The sequence below is a fragment of the Linepithema humile genome, chromosome 2 (assembly GCF_040581485.1).
Source record: "Linepithema humile isolate Giens D197 chromosome 2, Lhum_UNIL_v1.0, whole genome shotgun sequence".
Taxonomy (NCBI): domain Eukaryota; kingdom Metazoa; phylum Arthropoda; class Insecta; order Hymenoptera; family Formicidae; genus Linepithema; species Linepithema humile.
This window is the reverse complement of record NC_090129.1, coordinates 32,557,184-32,579,742: the sequence shown is the minus strand read 5'-3', so window position 1 is coordinate 32,579,742 and position 22,559 is coordinate 32,557,184. Positions and strand designations below refer to the sequence as shown.

The 22,559-nt window shown below is 35.3% G+C and overlaps 1 protein-coding gene across 6 annotated transcripts in view; it reads right to left on the bottom strand.

The window, feature by feature from the left end:
• The window catches only part of LOC105674929 (adult-specific cuticular protein ACP-22-like), a 110,400-nt gene that overhangs the window by 76,305 nt on the left and 11,536 nt on the right, over positions 1-22,559 (bottom strand). Inside the window, exon 4 of one of the 6 annotated variants that reach the window (XR_010888702.1) lies at positions 1,066-1,107. The exons of the other annotated variants lie outside the window; for them this stretch is intronic. The gene's annotated coding sequence lies outside the window, so the exon portion shown is untranslated. Of the gene's footprint in view, positions 1-1,065; positions 1,108-22,559 lie in introns of those variants that run through there. 6 annotated transcript variants of the gene reach the window in all.

Below are 22,559 nucleotides of genomic sequence, written 5' to 3'. Positions count from 1 at the left end.
TATGTCAAGAGAGAAATATGAAATTCTCATCAATGAGGTAATATCGGTCGATTATTTTCAGTTCTTTTTTTACAAGGAATTATCAACTGCGCAATCGTGCTTTGATTTTCGGATGATTCAGTACGTCCGAACGATTCTGCTTACGAATGCTTCAAACGGGTGTCTGTAAGATATTGGCGGATATGAATTTCTATGCGACAAAAGAATGATTTCGCGCGCGATCTCCATGCAGGCTCGACCGACAATATTCTTTTGGGAGAAAATTTTATGTATTCCTCCATTTCGATTCCGCGAGCAAATAGGATGGAATACGGGCGCTCCCGCGACAGAAATTCCACTATTTGAGAAGCGCCGCCATGTGTTCGCGCATTTTCCGTTCTCCTTTGCCACCTTCTCCTTTCGTTCGCGGCCGCGACACCGTCGTCACATGAGATCCACTCAAAAGAAAATTACCTGACGCGGTGGAGGCGGATGGGAGTATGAGAGAACCGATGCGATATAGGTATCGAATCATCGAACATCGACCTTTCGCAGCGCCGAAGCCAATCGGTTCTTTCACGCCGCTATTACTGTACCACCCGTTAGATCACCAATCGTCGGGTCACCATTATTCAGGCCGTGCTCCAGTTTTGACATAGCTTCCCACACAATGCACGTTAGAAGCTTTCCACACTCGGACCTTGCAATATTTCGATTTTTGAACCGGTTGCTTATTTGGAAAGTAGGTAACAAATTGAAATCCGCGACGCGACCCCAATTTTCTCATCAATAGATACAAATAAAATGTTATCCTACGAAAAATAAAATATTATTTCACTTCTGCTGACAGCAGAATAGCACATATTACTTTTTAGATTTTCTACAAACGAACATCTATATTCTCGGCTTGCCTTACAAGCTCTATTGCACAATTTTATTTCAACGTGTCTTTTTCATTTGATTTACCAATTTTACAAATTTTGTTCGATCTTTTACTTTAGAATTATAATATGCAATTACTAATATTCGAGAAATATATATTGGAATACTTATTATTGCAACAACAATTTAATATTTAATATACCTTTTCTGCGGACGTTGCGGCATTCGAGGAGAATCGACGCATATCTGCAATTTAAAATTCTGATGAAGGCTTTTTAATTGCTGCCGTTCCGCAAATGTATGAATATTTATGCGCGCAATACCCGTTCGATACTCGAAACGCTAAAAATATTATTTTTGTCATGCTCTCGCGTGCAATAACAAACGATCGCATTACGATTTGCTCTGCGGTCGGAAGTTGATTCCGGCTGCGCTCGCGGATATTCGGCGGTTTGTTATAACGCGGCCATTGTATTCGGCGCAATGTATATCAAATGCTTTGTATTGGTATTAACATAAATACAGCCGGGGGTATATAGTAACTTTTATCGCATATATCGGCTAATATTGATCATAATTCCCGTTGACTGCATTGAACGCGCCGAGTGATATTAAATCTGGATTATACACATCGTGTAATTTCAATATTCCCTTCGCTGCGTAAATAACTCACGTTAATACAGTAAACTTATATAAATATCGCGAAACGAATACCGCGTTTCAAGATCAGCCGAGCATAAAAAAAATCTGTTGAATGATCTAATGAGTATAATGATCGATGACGTATGTTTGCCTCGATATTATTCGTTTTTAGCATTGATCAAGATTTATGTATGAATAATATTTATGTATGATATTAATAATACAAGCACCTTTATTCAATATTTGAAATTTATGGCACCTGAGTTGTAATGCTAAAATATAATTTAAAAGTAATATTGAATGCAACTACACGGAGAAAATTTTATATAAAAAATTACTATGTACGGCAGAAGCCGTGGACCATAAAGGAATTATAAAAATTTTTATTATGTTTTCACATAACGACAATAGTGTTTAAACTTATAATTCTTCTTATGGTCCTCGCGGTTACTGCCGTATTATAGTAATTTTTAAAATAAAATTTTCCCATTGTAAGTGTAATAGTAGATAGATGGTAATCATCTACTCAAAAGAAAATTACCTGACGCGGCAGAGGCGGATGGGAGTATGAGAGATCATTATTAAGTAATATGGCTCTAACAATTAATTAATCATTTTAATCATAATTTATCATAAATTTCTCAGTAATTATGTGCTATAAATTTAAAAAATAAATGAGTGATATTATATTAAAGGCAGTCTAATTATATGAGTGCATCGAATAATTAGTAGAGGTTTGTCAAATCATAATAAATCTTAATAATAAATTCTTGAGTTTAAATATTACCTCAAATATTAAATAGCATTGTTATTTTTTAGCAACACACGCGAAAATTAATCAGGCGTTGAATTAATCGAATAAAATTACGGTTGAATGATCACATGAATTAGGTTACTCGGGACAAGGGATACTGTGAATAGGGCTTAATTAGGAAGTTCCAAGACTTAAGATATAAATTAATTACTGCGCTCAGGAAGCATTCAGAAATATTAACGTTACAAAGTCGGTCAGTATAAACGCGTCATAATAGCGCCGTTATAATGGCGTGGTGTATTTTACTCTTCCACCTGTACATGCGTTATGTAGATAATTCGCAATAGAAGAATATTATGAATATTGTAACTTTTTTACAGTAATAGATTGTAAGACTAAAAGTATTAATTAAAATTAATTAAATTTCAATTTTAATTAAAAGTATTAAAGTACGTTTTACTTCATTTATTTATGTGTTTAAGTATTAAAAAAAAGCTTTATTCATCCAGAATTTATTTATTATATTATCAGTCAAGAATAATCCTCGAAATTTTAGTATATAATGAAAGCTTTTAAAATCTTAGTGTATATAACTATTTCATACGTACATTGTTTTACGCTTTGCACAACATAGCAAATGTATCGTGTGCACTTCAAATTTAGTTAAATTAAAAATAACTTAGCCGAGTGAGAAAATTGTTCAAATAAAGCGCAAGTAATTACTTTCTTCCGGGTTTACGGGTTGGCTCTAAATAGCTTTTAATTTATTAGAAAGCACATTTATTTTCATCAAAGTTTCGCTCGTAAAACTTTCCTGGAAATATTGAATTTATTGTGTTTTAATAAGCTGTCAAGGCTAAAAGTACTGACGACTGTTGACATTTAACTTTAGACAGAAATTTAATTAATTAATTAAGTTGGTGATTCGAGTAACTTCGTAAATTTAAGAGTTTTGACTTATAGCTTAGTTTTCCCGCGCATGTGTTCAAAGAATGGCTAAATGAAATGATTACGACGATTATGATACAGTTTGAATTACCCGCTGTCTAAAGTTATAAAATATAGATTTAAGAAAATTTAATAAATTATATCTATAATCAACACAACTTCTGTTAAACATATTATCTTCTGTTAAAAATTTTTATAAAATAAATAAAGTCTCATAAGAGTTTGCTGCAAATTAATAAAATTATAACATTGTCTTATAATAACAACCTAGCTACTTAATAACGATATTTAATATTATTTTGATCGTTTTTATCAGTGCCTACTAATTATAAGCATCCTATTTTCATTCCTTCTTTTCCTCCCTGTCTTGTGTTTTCGTAAATGTATTTTTTTTTTATTTTATAACTTTGGCTTTCATTTCGCCTGAGCGTATCAAGTCGTCTTATATTTCCAAGAGTAAATTAAACAAAATGCAGTTTGCGAAATAAACAAGTGTTGCATTATTTGATCTCGTCTTTCGGTGTGCAAACAAAATATTAAAAGAAAGAAATGATTATGTCACTTCAGAATTCGTGCATTCATGTATTCACGTTTGCAACCAATAACTTGTTAAATTTATTGTTGTTAATAATTAAATAATTTTCAGTTCTATTTTGCATGTCATATGAATTAATTTATATCAATAAAATAATCTATTCAACCCGCTTAAAACAATTTCTAGTATACATAATTGCCCATAACATTGCTAAAATACTTGCAATAATAATTAATGTTTAAATTAACATTTACAATCAATAATTATAATCTGTTTATATTTAAATTCGTTCATACTTAATGAATTTCACTCTTTCACGAAATATATACGTTAATGAACAAAATTTGGTTAAATGTATAATACTAACGATATAAAATCAATTAATGTTACAGGAATTAAAATCTGTATTTACTTTGAATTTATGCATGGATGATTTATAAACTATATAAACGTTACTAATAAAATTTAGAAATAAAATTTTCTGTATATCGTAAACATCGTCTTTGATATTATACATATAAAGTATTGCTGAATATGAAGCACTTCGTCTATAAAGTCTTTACCAATTCATCAAACTTTCGAACCGAAACTCTTCGATTTTATTTAATAAATAAATAAAGAAATTATATATTGATCTGCCTGATATTTAGTATATGATATAAACTTATCACATATAGATTTATACGTATTTTGTTACATTACATATGGATATAAATCCGTCTGTCTGGCACAAATATACATTTGAAGTGGAAATCATTATTTTACGTTCTTTACCGTCAAAAGCGGCGAGGAAAGTGCATTTAATCGTCACGCGAATTTTCGAAAAAGGCGCGGTTATATAAAAATTTTCTTATGCGATCCGAACCGTTGGAATAGAATTTCCGCTCGGATGAATCATTTCCGCGCGAATGAATACATAAATGTTCTACGCTAGTTTGTAATTAGTGAAGAAGTTGCTTTGCGAAAATTGTTCGTTATAGCGAAGATGAAGAACGAGTGTGCTCGCCTCGGCTTTGAAAGGAGACTTTTCTAAAAGACGTCACAAAGGTCGGGATGGAGCGTAAAATTAATCTTACGTTACTTGGATAACGTATATTAAATATAGTCTTTCAGAGCGCTTCTTCTCCCGATTAAATTGTCCCCGATCTTTTCACGGAAAAGTGCAGTTATCTATTATCGCCATTGTTCGTAGTAAAGAACCAACGATATCGTAAATACAGGATGCGATTCCATTCTTTAATTGGCTTGTCGACTTCACGTTGTCTTCACGTTGATTAATTTGCCTTGCTTTTTATAGAAAATATTCCCGCTCGATCGCGCGGCTTTTTATCTACAAATTCTTCAGAAAATTTCTTAAAATATTAATTTATTTTCGCTAAATATTCACTCTCATATTTCAATAACTCATAATTTATAAAATATTAGTGTTTTAAGATTTTTTTGAATGAAAGTATATTACTCAAGAGATTTGAAAAAAAAATCAGGATGAAAGAGCGCGCAATATCAGTTATGTTATCTATAATAATATAATAGGAACATTTATTTTGCTGTTTCAAAATTTGTAAGCGTACCCTAATGTTATTAATTCAATTTTCATGAATTATGGTTTGCATCTGACTTCATCGGGAATCGGTTTCCGCTTTGACCTCTATACTGCAAACATTACGTGTGCGGGTAGAGATGGTCCGCGAATATAGTATAATTGTTCATTCAATCAAATTTTAATAACCTGCTTGATACGGCAAGTTAGATATCGGTAAATACGATACGATATGAGATGAGCTACGTAATTAAGCGCTTTATGCAAAAATATACAGAGCTGATCTCAATTAAATATCGCCCGTGCAAATATCCGATCTCTGATCACGGCGCCTAATTTAATTAATCAAATTAAATTATCGCCGGCAGCTCTGTTTGTCGATATGACCGACGACACGAGGCGGCGACGACGGCGACGAGGATGACAAAGCGCGCGCGCGCGCCCGAATCTTTTCTGGGTGCGATATTAGGTGACCCGTAAATTTCCTTCGGGGATCGCCGTTGGAACGTTTCCATCGACAAAGTACATTCGCAAAAAAGCCTCAACATCGGTAACGTAATTGGCTGTCGAATCGTTTCGCCGAAGGCCGGAGATTTATGCGTACTTTTTATTCAGAGCCGCGTTCTCTCCCGGCGACGATGAGGATTCGCTCCTGAATCGAGAATTTTCCATGGAAATTACAATCGCAATTAGGATCTAATATGCATAGATTGAAATCCGATCGCGATTGGCGCAGGCACTGCCAATGTATAAGTAGCGACTGTCCCCGATCTCGACGATTTATTCCTTTGTTGTCGTTTTGTTACTCTGACTGGTCTTTAGATAGCTGTAATAACAAGCGCAGCTTTCCGTAAACAATTTTTGTTAGGAACTAATTGATTCTAAATGAGATCAAATATTTTACCATAAATTCAAACAAAGTGTCGCAAAATTACTTATGATCTCAGGCCGCTATATTCATTAAAGTAGAAAAAAAATTTAAAATAAATATTTGCTATAATTACAGACACAAATAGTATTTACGTAGTAATTTTTGTTCACTCGAGTTTCTTCCCATATTATTTTTTTTTATTATCTTACTTTTGTAGATGCAGCTCTCTCATAATTTCAAATATAGATTTTATTATTATTATCAACATCAACGTGTTTTATTATTGATACTCTCATAAGTACTGTTACTTCCGGTATCACTAATGCAAGCTATAATCCGCGGGATACAGCACCCGTTGAACTGTTTCCATTGTCATGCAAAGCACCTTCGGAGCGGATCCTCCATTTGATCCTAACGACTCCGCGTAATATGCGGCGCGGTAATTAAGAGTTTTTTTTTGTTCATTGTAAAATGTATTCACCCTGGCACAGAGACGCAATCACGGACGGAGAATTCTGGGCAGAACTCTGATGATGATGGGGCGGAATCGTAAGATGGAAAGATTTTCGAGTAAACGGATTGCGCGACGGACGAAGAGGACCGTAAAGGAAGCGCTCGCTCGTGCGCGCGCACACAAGCTCGACAAAGGAACTAGAAAACAAAAGAGCCTCTTCGGCTGCACTCTTGATGTTGTGATTGGCGAGACGAGCAAAATAATGATTCGGCGTACTCTCGACGCGAAAAGTCCTTGATTCTGCCGCGTTGGAAAATATCGCCGGTGAACGCCATAACTGTCACGCGGTTGATTTCAACGCAAGAGAAATTTGATGGATTGCCCCCGTCAATGGGAGATTTCTTACGCCACGTCGAACATTCAGATTCCTCAGAGTGCCTTTAACGTTCTATTAGTCTCTCCGCGATATCTTCAACTCGTATTGGCAAAGCACTTTTAACAGCCCATTCAACGTTGTCGCGCTGAGCGAAATAAAAAGGAAACCGTCTTGCCTACGATTTTCAGTTCTGAGAGTGTGTCGGCGATACACTCACGCATACACGCACGCAAGTACACGAGCGCGCGCGCAAATGTTGAAGCTGTGTCGCGCAAAACGTTTCCCTTACACCTTACTCCTTTTCCGCGCTTACTCCTCACAAAGAAATGGCATAGCAAAGAGATACTTCACACGGAACTCTCGTCTCCGAAGATGTCGCGCGAAACGAGCGCGGCGAATTTTTTCCCGTTCTTCAATCCTGCTGAAGATATGGAAGTCACATCGGACCTTTTACCCGGCGACGTCGGCACAAAGACTCGCCACTTCAATCAACAGTTTTCGCGATATTACTTCCTAAAATTATATTCTCGACTTATTAAATTTTAAATCGCACTAGATTTTATTTAACACGCGCGCGTTTTCTCGCGCAGAATATCGCGAGAAATATTTCTTCCCGCATCGCGGATAAAATGAAGTCTATAACGACAGAAGTGAGCGACTTATTCCCATTACAATTAGAATTTATTGGTCGTTTTATATTGTTCCGAGCGAGACATGTAATTAGCGTAAGAAAACACCAATGTAATTTTACGGCGCACAAGGCATCCTTAATGGGTTTTTTTCCGCTGTGCTTTCTTTGCTCCGCGAAACTTGCCGTAACATTCTGGGTTTCTAAAATTGGAGCAAACTATTTTATTTATGGGCTGATTTATTAGGTTCCGCATCGTTTGTAATTATGTTAAAGAAATCCGATAACATGCACGCGCGCGCTAACTTTATTAGCTTTCGATTACGGTGAAGTCGTATACGCGATTGCAGTAGCAATATTTTATGAAGTATCGGGAAAAAAATGTGATAAGCCGTTTTTAGCGTGTCATTTTTGCATAATACCTTCATAGCTATATATATGCTTTCTTTTATCGATTATGAAGACATGTTTTAAAGAATATAAAGCTAACATTGCTCTTCTACACAATTACTATTAATGTGAAATATTAACAATCATTTTATCATCGGAACGAAATTAATGATAAAGCTAACATTGTTCTCCAAACACTACTTATGTAAACTGTTATTTTATCGATAGGATCAAATTAATTCCAGTACTAATTATATTATACATTTCTAATTATAACTTTGAATTAATTATCAAAAATATATTTTACAATCATTTTTTTTTTATTAATCATGTATTATCTTTTGTAAAATTTTTCAATTTTCTGTTAAATAAATGAAAATCACGTTGTATAATAAAATAAGTCATACAGACCCATATAAACTGAGTATTTTCTACGTATTGAAAAAAGTGAATATATTTTTTATATGGATGTAATAAAACTTTCACATAAACTAATACCGGTGTAATAACTTCGCGTAGTTATCAAACAGTGACACATAGGTACATAAATTCTCGGATAATTTCACCTCCGATGCGAGCAGACGCACGATGGCAGAAGCATCATGCTGATTGAAACAATGGTAACCAAGAGTAGCCGTATTAAACGGCCAAGAGAAATAGGGAGAATGGAGCATAAATTCACTGGCGAAACATGTCGGACATGGGATGCAATACTTGTTTGTTGCATTCTACGCGGACCGGATATAGCGTTGCGTTTGCTCGTACGCTCGTTTTCCAATGCGATTGATCGCAATTGAAACGCGATATTTGTTCTCCAATTGGATCGTCCTATACTTTTCTATTTTTGCTGCCAATATTTTTTTTCGCGCAATGGCAAGTGGAGGAGAAAAGTGTCTTGTGCGTAGCTTTTGCACGTAAAATATATTGTGAGTTCTTATAACATATTTCTCTTGAAAAATAAATCGAATATAAAGCATGCTAATTAATAATGTATTTCTATAAATTTTTAAAAGCTGTCTAATAATTTTTATTTTTGCTCATCCTCCATCGATAAAAATTCTAAGATAGAAAACCTAACACAATAAAAATTTTTCTTCAAATACAAGACAAAAATTGTACACTTTATACTTATAATAAAAAAATTCATGTGTATTCAAAATTAATCTTTCAGTTCAGCTTTAACTTTTTATATTCTATATTACTTTACATCTAAAAATTTTTTATAAAATGCTTCTATTGTATATTTTCTATGAAATTTTTATCCGATTCCTTTTATTTTAGTTCTTTTATAATTATGTTTCAATTGTTTTACGTATTATTTTTAAAACGATTAATAGATTCCGAGAAAAGCTTTATTCCACAAAAAGTGAAATTCTCGAAAGATTAACCAAACGACCGTAAATATTAGAAGGGGTCTTGACGGCACTTGGAATATTATCCCTCTGATTTGCTACCCTGCATAAAATTCCAGAAGACAGCGCTCTTCCGCGGATGAGTGTACGTTGCCTCTGCCGCAGACGAAAATATTTTATATGTCGCGATAAGGTAACGACCCTCTTTCGGGATTTTCCAGCCAAGACTAACGAAGTTCTCCGACAGCCCGGAAAATCGAGTGCCCGAGCTGCTTTCCTTCGTCTTTCATCGACCTGAATTCGCGTCGTCGGATTGAAACTCAAAAAAGAAACAGCGCGCGGGAGTGCGCGAGGACTGTTGCGAGGCTCGCCGGCTCGATCGGACGTCTCCAGGACTAATGATTTCCCTCGTGCACTTCAATTGGTTTCGTTATTTCGTTTCAACGGTAACAAAATACTCACTTTGCTTTCGCTTTCATTTCGCCGTACTGATAAAATGCTTCCGTGTCCGTACACTTCGAGCTATGAACTCGCCGGCACATCCAGAAATTCCTTTTTATTAGTCAATCTTTTGCTACAGTTAAAAGAATCGATCTCGAAGGTTTTTCCGCTTTTTTTTATTTTTTTTATTTTACAGCACTACATTCGCGCTTTTACACATTCGTCTGCATATGCGGAAAAAGTTAATGCAGCTCTTGCTGAGAACACATTTATTCTATGTTCGAATCGCTTTTAGATTTTCCTGCTAAATTGTTCTGTATCTTTTCTTTTTCATTTCATATTTTCTCGTCCATTTTATTCTGTCCGATTCACTATTGCAAGAATTAATTTATTCTGTGTTCACTAGAGGTAAACTGTCGGCACCAGTTTGTTCTATCTCCATGAAGCCATCACATAGTTTAATATATCTATATATACATCGTATGACCTAGTTCATGCTAATTGCCTATAATGAAGCCAAATGTCGTAAGAAACTCAAGAAGATTGATTTTTGCTAAAAAAGCGCAGAGATATCGGAATTTATTTTCTGCATGCTTTACTTTTTATAATTCTATAGTGCTTTTAAAATCAGTACTTGCTCTAGTTGGAAAGTTTAAGCGTTAAATAGTATTATATTAAGTTATATTAAATCCTGAAAATATATTTGTAAGATGTAGTATATAAAATATATATTAAAATATAAAATATATATTTTCATCATAGATAATGCTTTAATTTGACGCACAAATATATGTCTAATTTAATGTTGAAGTTATTTTCGTTGCGCCATCGATCGCCATTTCTGTGTTCTGCGCGAGTATGTGGAAAAATAATTATAACGAGACGCAATTAAATATCGTTAATCAGAACATCACGCGAAATGATAAACCAATATAGCCGCGGTATAAATTAGATTGTATTTTGCCTTGTCCTCGGGCAGTTTCGAATTCATCATTTCGCTAGTGCGCGTGTTTGCTGGTTAAACATTTTTTTATTAATTGCCCGTGAAGATTGCGTGGGAAACGCGACTTGTTATCTAAATTATCCCGACCGACGGAACACTCGCAAACGATGTGAATCGTAGCGGTCGAAGTGCGAGCACTTCCGCTTCTGTTGTGAAAACCTCGGTATTGTTTCGTCGAGTTACCAGAAACTCACTCCCCACCTCGCTCTCGCTGCTTCCCTCGCCCTTTTCTTCCCTTGCTTAAACCGTATTTTCGGGAAAAGAGTTCTGAATCCTAGGACGCAGGACGAGTTTATCGAGTGAGAGCGTTCTAAGCTCAGCTTCCGAAAATGGGATTCAGCTTTCTCTCTGGTAAACGGGAAATCTGATGCTGACAGATACATAGCGTGTATAGAAAGTTTCTTTCTTTCAGTTTGGAATGAATGTCTTGAGCAATGCAAGGCCGATTTTTCCTTATCAAAAGTATTGAGAAACTAATATTTTATAAATTATAACTGATTGAAACGGATGTGTTTCTGTAAATTTTACTCTGCATTTACGTTCAAATAAATTTCAGATAAAATTTCAATCAAAAAGTTAATTATGAGTATATTTAATGTTGTATTGGTTGTAATTTCTTTCTGTAATCAAGTATATTTATTGTTAAAAGGAAGATTAACATTTCTACTATTAGCGATAATTCGGTACAAGTGGCACGTTACGTGATCTACGCAAGATGCATATATATTCGTAGGATTTATAGTAGCAACATACGAATCTGAGTTATGTCAACGATGGCAGCGTCTCAACGACATGCATTCATGCAAATAGCAGAGTCCGCAGCTCGCGGCTTACTCGATTCCATTAGCAATAGAAATGTTGGTACTTACAAAATGTTTGGTACAGGATTATGAATAATAGGTATTACGTTTTCACGTTTAAACAATTTATCGATTAAACTTGCTCAGTTCTAATTCTCAATTGCAATCCTTATAAATTAATTGTTAAACTCCCAATCACAAATTTTTTTGTCACGCGACGTAAAATACCTTAAATTAAGACCTCGGCCATTCGTGTGCCCGAATAAATCCTTCCCCGGGATTTCGATAAAGTACTTTCCGATTCACTAAGGAAACCGTGGCGTGCAACTGTTCCATACGCGAGGAGAATCGATAAAGACCGAAGTGGGCAAAAGTGGAGGGAGATAAGAAGAAAAGCGAATTTTGCATATTCCTATTAGTTTAGAAGAAAGGTGCACACGCAACATTAGCGGAACGAGCGACGTTGAAATAAGTAAGGATAAAATTATACGAATCGAACGCATGAAAGAGTAGAGATTGCGTCATCTCGGAAAGAGCGCACTGTCCACTTTCCGCGTCTATTACGTCCCGTTATCGCTGACATTCGCGTCATCCGCACAATGCGGTGCTCGCCGCCACCATCGCGATAGAGTTTAATCTCGTTACTCGTCATTTCGTCCGTAGTATTTTCCGTGTCGGTGTCGACTATGGATACGAGCATCGAACGTAAACGCGACGGCGAAAACGCCGGCGGGGTCTCTTCGGTGGATTGGACGTTAACATTAATTCGCCACGGCGGTATTCGCGGATGCTTCAAACGAATCCCGAGTTCCGGTTTACATTCGCGCTCGACTCATCTCCTCGCGGCTATGCTGTTGCGAAAGGCGCAATTCAAACCACCGTGTTTCGCCATGGCTCTCATATCTGCTAAGGCCAATGCAAACGTTGCTTTAAACTAACGGAGCTAAAGATAAAATTGGATTTTCCTTCTCGACAATGGCAACGCGTTAAGAGTAAATTAAAATAGACAATGGCTTACTTTAAAACCATTGAGTTTTCTAATTCGCCTATCGTTGTCCGCGATAATTACAAAGATTATATTTACATAGAAGATTTAATTTAATAATTATAAGTTGTTCAAAGGTCAATCGATCTCAACGCTTCTAATTATAAAAAAATTTTTTTTAATTCGAAAAAAAGGTGATAGTAAATAATAAAGAATAATTTAGAAAAATATTTGCCGAATTGTAAATAAAATATTAAGCGGGCGTAATTTTTAATATGACTGTTCGTAATCTAAATACAACGTTATATCGCATTGAGTTTTAAGTCCACGCGCGTACATGCGCATTTTGCTACAAAAATTTAATTCACGTTTATATCCGGAGCTGAAAAGCAGGGGTAAAATTGAAAAGAGAGCGACATCCGGGAAATTAAAGCACCGCAAACAGCGGGATATGGCTCTCGCATGCGCATGCATTTATCATTATTGGCACGAGTATAGGAACAATAAAAGTCGAGTGCAGGAACTCTGTGGCCGCGCGAGGGCGACGTGATCCTCTAGACGCGATTCAAATAACAGCCATTTCATTTTGTTTCGTTCTCGCAGTGCGCTGTCTGTTTGTCGTTTCATCTCCATAGGAAGTAGGAAGCAACAACGGAAACGTTTTAATTTAGTTCGCCCATACATTGCACGAGCAGCGAGCGAACGAAGAGCACGGAAAGCGACGCGCGGATAGCGGACATGTTTCGCGGAACCTCGCGTCTCATTACTTAACTCTGTATTTCCATATTGAAACATTCGTTCATTTCACGGCGTCCGAAAGTGGCTTGAACTCGGATGCTAGAAATTTACAAACGTGCCGGTGCATACTGATAATGCGATAATTCAGCTTCCAGAAGTTTCGCTAATTACGTTTCTCCATCGACTGCGTTGTACTGCGTTAATTGATGGTATTTCGAGGAACTGCACGCACATCCCGGCAAAACCGGCGAAAGGTTTCCCGAATCCGCTCGGATGGTTTATCGGTTCGAAGGGCTTTCCCGAACAATAGCACCCTGGAGAATGGTTTAGCAATGGCGGATAGGAGGGGACGCTATCCCTCTCGTCCCTCTTGTTATCGCTAGGCTTGTCTGGCGGGGCGAAGGATGCGAGCGCACCCTCGAGACACCACGTAAGATCCCAATGAGCCGAAGTCAGCACGTCACAGAAGATTAAGCTTCCTAAAGCACCGAAAGTACGTCGCGCAAAGGACGGTAATCGCCCCGAATAGACGAAAGCTAACCAGCAGCAATCCTCGAAAAAGTAAGAGGCCTAAGTCCTTTTAATCAAAAGCTTTTGTCCCGTTGCGACGGGCGCTTCGCAAAGGCAATTGCAAATGCAAGTCTACATGTAATACTAAAAAAATGTTAAACTATATTATATTAACGAATATATCCCTTTAATCTACAAAATTTTTTCTTATAGATTTTAAGATTAATTTAATAATAAAATCAAATTCTCAGAATTAACTGTACGTTGTCCTGAATTTCATACGACAATGCAGATTATTTTAACTACCATAAAGAAAATTACATGTGTAAAACGGAATAAAAATATTTATGTTACTAATCCATACTTCGAATAGAGCAGAATGTGTCGGTCGGAAACTATGACATCGGTATGGCGACAAAAATCAATAAAAAGGTTCAAGTATTAAAATCATAAATTACACCGGTGACGTATGCGACGGCCGGTGTATGTTGCCGAATAGAGCGCAAATAAGAAAATAAGAAAGTAGATAACATTCCGCGAAGTTTTCAAGCTCGTACATTATCCGTCGGTTTGTACTGTCCAATTGTCCACCGAATGCGTTTAGCGCGGCTTGCCGTGGTTGACTTTCTTTTGACTTGTAACTTTGGTACTTTCGAGGATATTCGTATTTATATTGTTCACGTGATCTATTTATTGTGCTATACATTTAAGTAAAATTTTCATACTGTGATTTAAACACCTCTGTTATAGTTAAAAGTATGATTTCGTGATAAAAGTTTGTGAAAATTATAGTAAGAAACAAATTATTTCGACAAATGTAATTCAAATTGTAGAATATAATTTACGGTTTAAGATAAGTTTTAAGATTATTTTGCAGAAAACAAAATTTCAAGCAATTTCAATTTTATTCTAAACATCTTTCTCTCTAAACTTCCAAAATTTATATTTAGATAGATTTATATGTAAAATTTCTGTCTTCCATTTAAAATTTCGAATTTAATATCGCGCAATGTGACTTAATGTATTACTACACATTTTACTTAGTGGAAAGCGATCGCGGAAGAAATGCTTCGATTCGATAGCAGAGAAGGTAGAGAGACTTATGAGAAAGAGAGTGAAACGTGCACAAGACACCGGCGGAATTTTGAAAGTTTCGTGTTACGACCCACTTTCTGAGTTGGAACTTTTAAAGCGGGGCACCACAGCGGTGCAACGTGCAAGGTTTAAGAGTGCAAGAGTATTTTTCTTCCATGATTTCTGCGGAAATTATCACCGCGACTCGCGGAGAGAGAGAGAAAGAGAGAAAGAGGAAAAGAGGGCAATCCTATATATCGACTTCTACAGGAAAAGTAATTTACGGAATTGAAACAATAGCGCACCGTGAAATATACGCGCGCCGCCAATCTGCGCAGCGCGGTCTATACCGTAAAACTCGCGGCACGCTGCTGAACCGCTATCTTACGCTCCGGAAAACAATTTGTTTGGGACCACCTGGTTTTTTTTCATCTTTTTCTAAACGTACAGTTGGCCACGCGATGGATTAGCTCAGAGCGCGCGCACGTATCACAGCGATAAAAGGGAAACAGAGGACAGTTTAGAAGCGGTCTGTGAAAACTGCGCTATCAATAATAGTTATCAATCCTACCGCCATTATTTTAACCGGCGGCTAACTTCCTTTTTCCTGCATGTATTCTACGCGCTTCGTGCACGTCGTGTTATACAATAGTAAAAAATGCATTGCATTATTCTTCTTTTGTATATGTTGCTTTTCACTTTTTTTTTTAAAATAAAAATACTCAAATATATGACGTTTAAGTGACAATCATTACTTTAAATGGAAATAATTATTCTAAAAAATAAAAAATTAATTTAATTACCAAGTTTATCGTGAAACATTTTTTTAAACCTGTAGAAATTCTTATAAAAATTCGCTTTCTTATTACTCAAAATTATAAGCAGAATTATCGTGAGAAAAAACATTTATTAAAGCTCTTATAAACACACAAGATCGTACTTCGTACGTTCAATGGCACATCGCGGCAGTTTGGCTATTATGAGCGACGCGCATATAAACGTTCATAATATTCTGGCCGTACGATATGCACTAAATCGCCCGAGAGAGGACATTAATGTCCACTTCGATACGACACACGTATAATGGTGGCCCGAGTATACTTGCGCTTGTTCGCATCTCTACCGTTTAACCACTTAAGAACCCAATTAAATATGGAAATTCTATCCAAAAGAGGAACTCTCTTTTTTTTTTTTTTAAACAAAAATTTACGAAATATAATAAAACAAGACTCGATTACGTGATATTCTCTTTACATTAAGTATAATGTGAGTTTTGAAATCAATTTTTTTTAAATATAATATTGCGTGTACGTGAAACAGTTAATTTTAATATACTTTATTACGAGCGTATGTCCGCGCACACAAATGTTTCCGCGGCGATCGAGCTAATAACCACACGCACACACGAAGGTACATCGCGTACCTTTAATTAAACCGCGAATTATATTCCGTATCATCGCCCGAAGCCCCGGTTGAACGGCGAGCTTTAGCGTTTAATCAAACTAGCCATACAATGGAAAATAGCTGCAGTCACGTTGCGCTTCATATCTTCTTCGATAATAAAGTACATTCAGCCGTTATTCGGAAGAACGAACGAAAACTTAGCGGCTTATCAGCTCGTGCACATGGAGGCTTTTCGTTGTTCTGCCATGAAATAAACGAGACTCTAAACTTAACTGTTCATCTCTTGGGTATTATAATATTCCACCAACTTATGTTGCCGAAATTGGGTCAAACTCGATCTCAGCACATTTTGTTTATAAAAAGCATTCATGAAATATACAGCATATTTTGATCAGACTACTTTTAAATTGTTTTTTTGATACGTAAACATTTTTTTTTTTTAAATCTAAAAGATATTGCAGTTTTTATGTTGGATAATGAATTTATAGTGCCTCGAATAAATATAATTGTTATGTTTTCTGCATTGAATTAATATCAAACTTCTACGAAAAATTTTGATATTTTCAGTTGCGTCTCCTTTGAACAGAGACACACTGAGTTATTTAAAAACTGACAAAAATATAAAAATTGTATCATTATACGTTTGTCAAAATTTTACGTTAAATAGTAAAAACCAATGGATTCATATTGCAGCTTCAAAAGTACAAATTTTAAAATGCTCTGTGAAACGTACAATATCGAATGTGACCACTTTTTTTTTACAGTATGCACCAGGTAGAGTGCTGTATTTCGTACACGCCGGAGGAGTCGTGCGAATATTCGTTTGATCGCACAGGTGCTGAAAACGTAACCAGAAGCTCTTCATCGCGATATGATAGCACAATTGAGTTTCTTGCTGTGCAATCAACAAAATTCTGTCTGATATTCGGTACTGTTCGACGAAAAAATCGCGACATTGCGTATTCTGTTTGAATATAATAGACAACAAAGATTCAATTTTTTCTTAATCTTTTCGTGCAATTTTAATATTTTGACATTTCAAAATATTTCAATTAATTAATTATCTACAACCACTTTCAAAATTTTGAAAATTCCATAGAAATATTTCTATATTGTCTGTGCTTCATTGTCGTTTTGCACAATAATATTGGATAAACATTCAGATTAATTGAGCTATATAATTTATGTTCATTATGCGGTTTCATGATCGGAAAATTTTCACGAAACACGACCTTCATTTTACGCATAATTCTGTTATAAGAATGTTCGAGCTCACAATACACGTTCGATCAGGCCGTGAAAAGGTATTTCGAGAGTCACGCATATTCAATTACGTGCTTAACAGGTTGAAAACGAAATTAGCCTCATGAGAGCGACCGCGCCCAACGGAATTTGGTGCGTTGAAATGCATTCAAAACTCGTCCGCATCGCGCCGCGCCGCGTATTTTGGCCTGGACTTTGATATCGTTACCCCCCAGGCGCGTTAAACATTTCAGGAATTTCGGCGATACGTATCTATAGCCGTGTGACATATGTTTCTAATGATTTTCGTATGTATCGAGGCACGCGCGTATTGGCGAACCGTGTACCACGAACGGATTTCTGTCACTATCGATACGTTATTTATGCGGTCGAAACTGCAAGCTTTACGACGTCCTAATATTTCGCGTAATTTCTGCGGTAAAAAGAGTTTTGATTATAGGTAAAATTCGAATTATTATCTCGATTTTTAAATATATTAAACTCGTGCACATCTGATACGATGTTCGTAGAATTATGTTGAACGTAATTCAAAGACCTACATTTCATTTTACAGATCATTGTTGCATTTCTTTTTTATTTGTTGAATTTCTCTATTTCTATTTTTTTATATGTAAAATCTATAAAAACAATATGCGGAAAAACTGTAAAATATTATTTTTTTCGGAATTAAACCGTAGATTATATTGGGAAAAATTAAAAGAGAAAGAAAAACATGTGCGCAATTTAACAATATAGTAAAAACCTTAGCGTTTTGTAATTTTAAGACAATACATCAAATGACATATATATATATATATAAACTTCTACAGATTATTGTTGTATATTAATTAGAGAAAGAAAAACAGCATCGTTTCATGTATTTTTTTATACGGAATGTATTTTATCATTAATAAAAAATTTTTAAAGCTCTTTATTTATATTTATTTATCACGTCCTTTCGCATTTTGCGTATAATTAGAAGTTAAAAGCTTTTTTCGCAGTTTTTATGCTTGCCTAACCCATGCGTAAAACTCCGGAAAAGAAAGAGTTAGGCGACACCCGTGTAGGGCGCTGTTAAGTCGTTTGTAAACTGATGAATCTAAAAATATCCCAACGGCGGGTGATGCTGAGACTCATAAATTCGGAGCCGGTATGATAAAACTCGCTGACACGGCAGAGACTGTAATTGCTCCGAGTGCCTCGTAAAGTCCGCATTTATAACAAGCGCGTACATGCGTCCCGCGAACATCGCGCGCTTCGGTACGTCGTTGCATTCGACCGAGCAAGTGTGCGTAAAGACTTTGCATAAAACCGTCCTGAGTTTGCGATATTACGTGCGCGCAAATACATCGCCGTACTTTTGATACTTAACAAAAGACGCTTGCAGCATCGATACTCTCTTTAAATTCATAATTATATGTAAAATAAAGGTCTTAATCATCCGCACTCGAAATCACTTTGAAACAAATAAAGATTCTTTTTGCTTGGAAAAAAAGACATCGTTATACTTTCGATGTATCTCAAAAAACGCCTATAATATTAATTGTATAATACCTTCAGTTTCTTTTATATGTACGTACACACATATCTCTCTCTTATTTAATGAATATATTCTCTTTTGCATATGTGATTAGCGACATGTGAATGCTAATTTGGTATAGATGTAACTGCGAGTTTCAATCCGTTCGGTTCATTCAGAGACATTGCCTCACATGCAAGTTCGATTTCGTGGCGAATCGCAGTACACTATAGTTGGATACGTTAATGCATAAAGCATTTAGTCCCGACGTGTGTAACAGCAGGTGCACTTGGTCGCCAAGTGAACGCAGATGGTGGTCGTTGCGTTTCATCGCGACGCTGTTATATTTCAATAACTATGCTCGCAAAAACAATTCCCGTCCGTGATACAATCGGAGAAGCCTGAGCGCGACTGCGCTGCGAATTTACTATTCGATAGTCAAATTAGAGTTTCAAATCGTAATGCTTCATGCGTTCTGTCTGCCACCTTTTACCCCGAAGCGAAATGCACAATCTGCACACTATCGGCTGAAAATGTTTACCGTCGAAATATATATTATTTCTCATATAATAATAAGGAGCAATATCGCAATAAGATTATTATTTAATCATGAAATAAATATCTTTTAAATTATATTTGAAAGATTACTTGAAAAATGTTTATAACAAGCACAATATTGCACGTTCTTTGGATATCAACGGTTTGATTAATGCGACTTGTTTACAATTTTTATCTCAGATTACAGCTTTGCTCATTTGTATTTTTTGCTTTCTAGCTGCTTAGCAATAGCCATACACAACATATCAAAGATGTTTCCAATATATTGATTCAGATGTACAATAGATGCGCTAAATCTATGCTTAGGCCTACTTAGCTTAAGCTCATGTCTAACCTCAATCGCGGTCTGGATGGTTCTAAACGTAAGATATTGTCAGCGTATTGACTATGACATCATTTCATAAGATAAACTGATAATATCAATGTAGTGTATCTTCTATCGTGTTAAATATTACAAATCTGTATTGTTCATCAAATACATTATTTATCAAATTATCGAAGAAACATTGAATTAAATGAAAATTATAAGAGAAAATATAGGGTATATTAACAAATTAACGATATTAATGATTATATCAAAATATGACGTGCAAGATAAATATGAAAAGATTCATTCACTGTGGTATTAATCAAGTAATGAAAAGAGCACATGTAATTAACGGATTCATTAGCATCGTTGTAGAGATGTAAAATTTAAAATGAAAAATGTAGAAATATACAAAATATTCTATTTTAACTTTTGGAAAATATCTGCAAAACAAGATATCAAATAAAAAATATTTCAAATAAAAATTGTAGGGTTTCAAGGGGGCCATCCAATAGTACTGTTTTTAACTTTCGCTTCTGAACTAGAAGCTGGCAATTTAGACCGGAAGTCAATTTTTTTTAATCGAATATGGTATTTTTTATTTAAACTTGAATTCTACGTCAAAAGATGAAAAACTTTTTTTATATCAATCTTTTTTGTTTTTGCTAAAACCATTTTTTAATCTAAAAATGTTCTTTGAACATTTTTTAATCTAAAAATGTTCTTTGAACTAACTTAAATCTACTAAAAAAGTTTTTTGCCGAAATATTTAGGCTAAAAAAATTTGAATATAAATTTTTGTTTTACAGAGTGCATCATAAATTCTCAATTAAAGCTATATTTATTGTTTAATAAATTGAGACCAATTACGGAAGTGATCAATCGCGACCAAAATTTGATTTTGTTTATGAAACAAGACACTTTATTGCCAAATTTATACTTATAAATTATTTTTTGAGTATTTATAAATTACATTTATAAAACCAAATCAGTGATTTCCTATTATGTTTGTTAAAATGTCTATAATTACAATAAAATTACTAAAATTTCAATTTAAATACATATATTCAAACTTTAAAAAACTTCATTAAAATTCAGATTTTAAACTGATTTGATTTCATCTCTAATTTAGTAATTAAAATTATAAAGTAAAGATTACTTCACACACAAATCAAAGTTTAGATCTAAATTTCGATAATTTTATTTTAATTATAAGCATTTGAATTAACAGATCATTTTAAAGTTGAAAAATGGTCCTAACTGAAAAACGATCTGTATAAAAGCTTTTTATTTTTTGACGTAAAATTCAAATTTGCGATGAAAAATATCATATTCTGTTTAAAAATATTTCATTTCCATTTAAACAGTTAGTTTCAGAGTGAAAATGAAAAATAGTTAACATTGAGAAGCCTCTTCGAAGCCCCACAACTTTTATTTAAATCATTTTTTCACAAAACGCCTTGTTTTGCAGGCATTTTTATATGAAAATTAGAATGGAACGTACTCTATATACAAAGTGCATCAGAATTAATATCGACATGAGCAATGGAGAGGACCGTAACGGGTGACTGTCAAAACAGTACCATTTCTCACGCCGTTATACCCAGTCCATTTAAGAGCTCGAGCATCCCTACATGGTTTGCCTCGCGGCTCCCATTCGCCTCGCCTCGTATCGCATCACTTCTCCACAGTTCGTATCATTTCATTCATCTGTGAGTCTTTTTCGCGTTACTCTCGGCAACACTCTGTGTGAGCAACTAAATAAAATAATTTATACTTCTTCGTACTAACTTTTTCCGTGGCTTGATCAGCAGCGAGTTAACATCTTTTTTCCCTCAGAAATAAAAGAATCATAAGATATAAATGGAAAATTGATTGCGAATCTATTGACACCGATGTATCATTCGGACAGTTTCGAAAGTTTGTTTTCCAATTGCGCTAAGTTCTGTAGATAATAATTTCGTGAAGTCGACATTTCCATCTGAAAATTGCACTTGGATCTTCGCCTTGTTGACGCAAACAACGGGCGCCTCATGCGAGAAACATGATGTTTAAAAACATAGTATTTAAGAAAAAAGTATCAGATGTATTTTTGCAAAAATGCATTGTTGAATAGTCACGTGCCAAATCTTGTACAAAATAATTAAATATGAAACAAATAGTAAAAACGCTTATTTGTTATTATTTTTATTATTTATTATTTTTTATTGAAAAAAAAACGCGTTTATATATATATGCTTTATACTTAATCATGATCGTTTTCGTAATCGACTTTGTAATTTCAAGTACAAGTTAGAGCGAAGGAAAACTCACGACGCGAGTGGCGTACTTGTTCGCAAGACCAACACTTCCGCCCATCTATTTCCCATTAAATTTTCATCACGCTTTCAATAACATTACTTGTATAACAATCAATCTGCGCGGAGTTGGGCGTCCAATCAAGTGCACTCTGGATTATCCGGACAGTGATTCCGGCGTGATTACGTGTGGCACCGGCGCACTTGTATCCATCATCCTTCCCTATGAACGCAAAACTGGTCACGGCGTTGCGTCGACGACATAGGCTCGCTTACGTATTCCGTGCAGTCGACAAACCTGACTACTCGAGAGTGCTACAACCAGGGCTT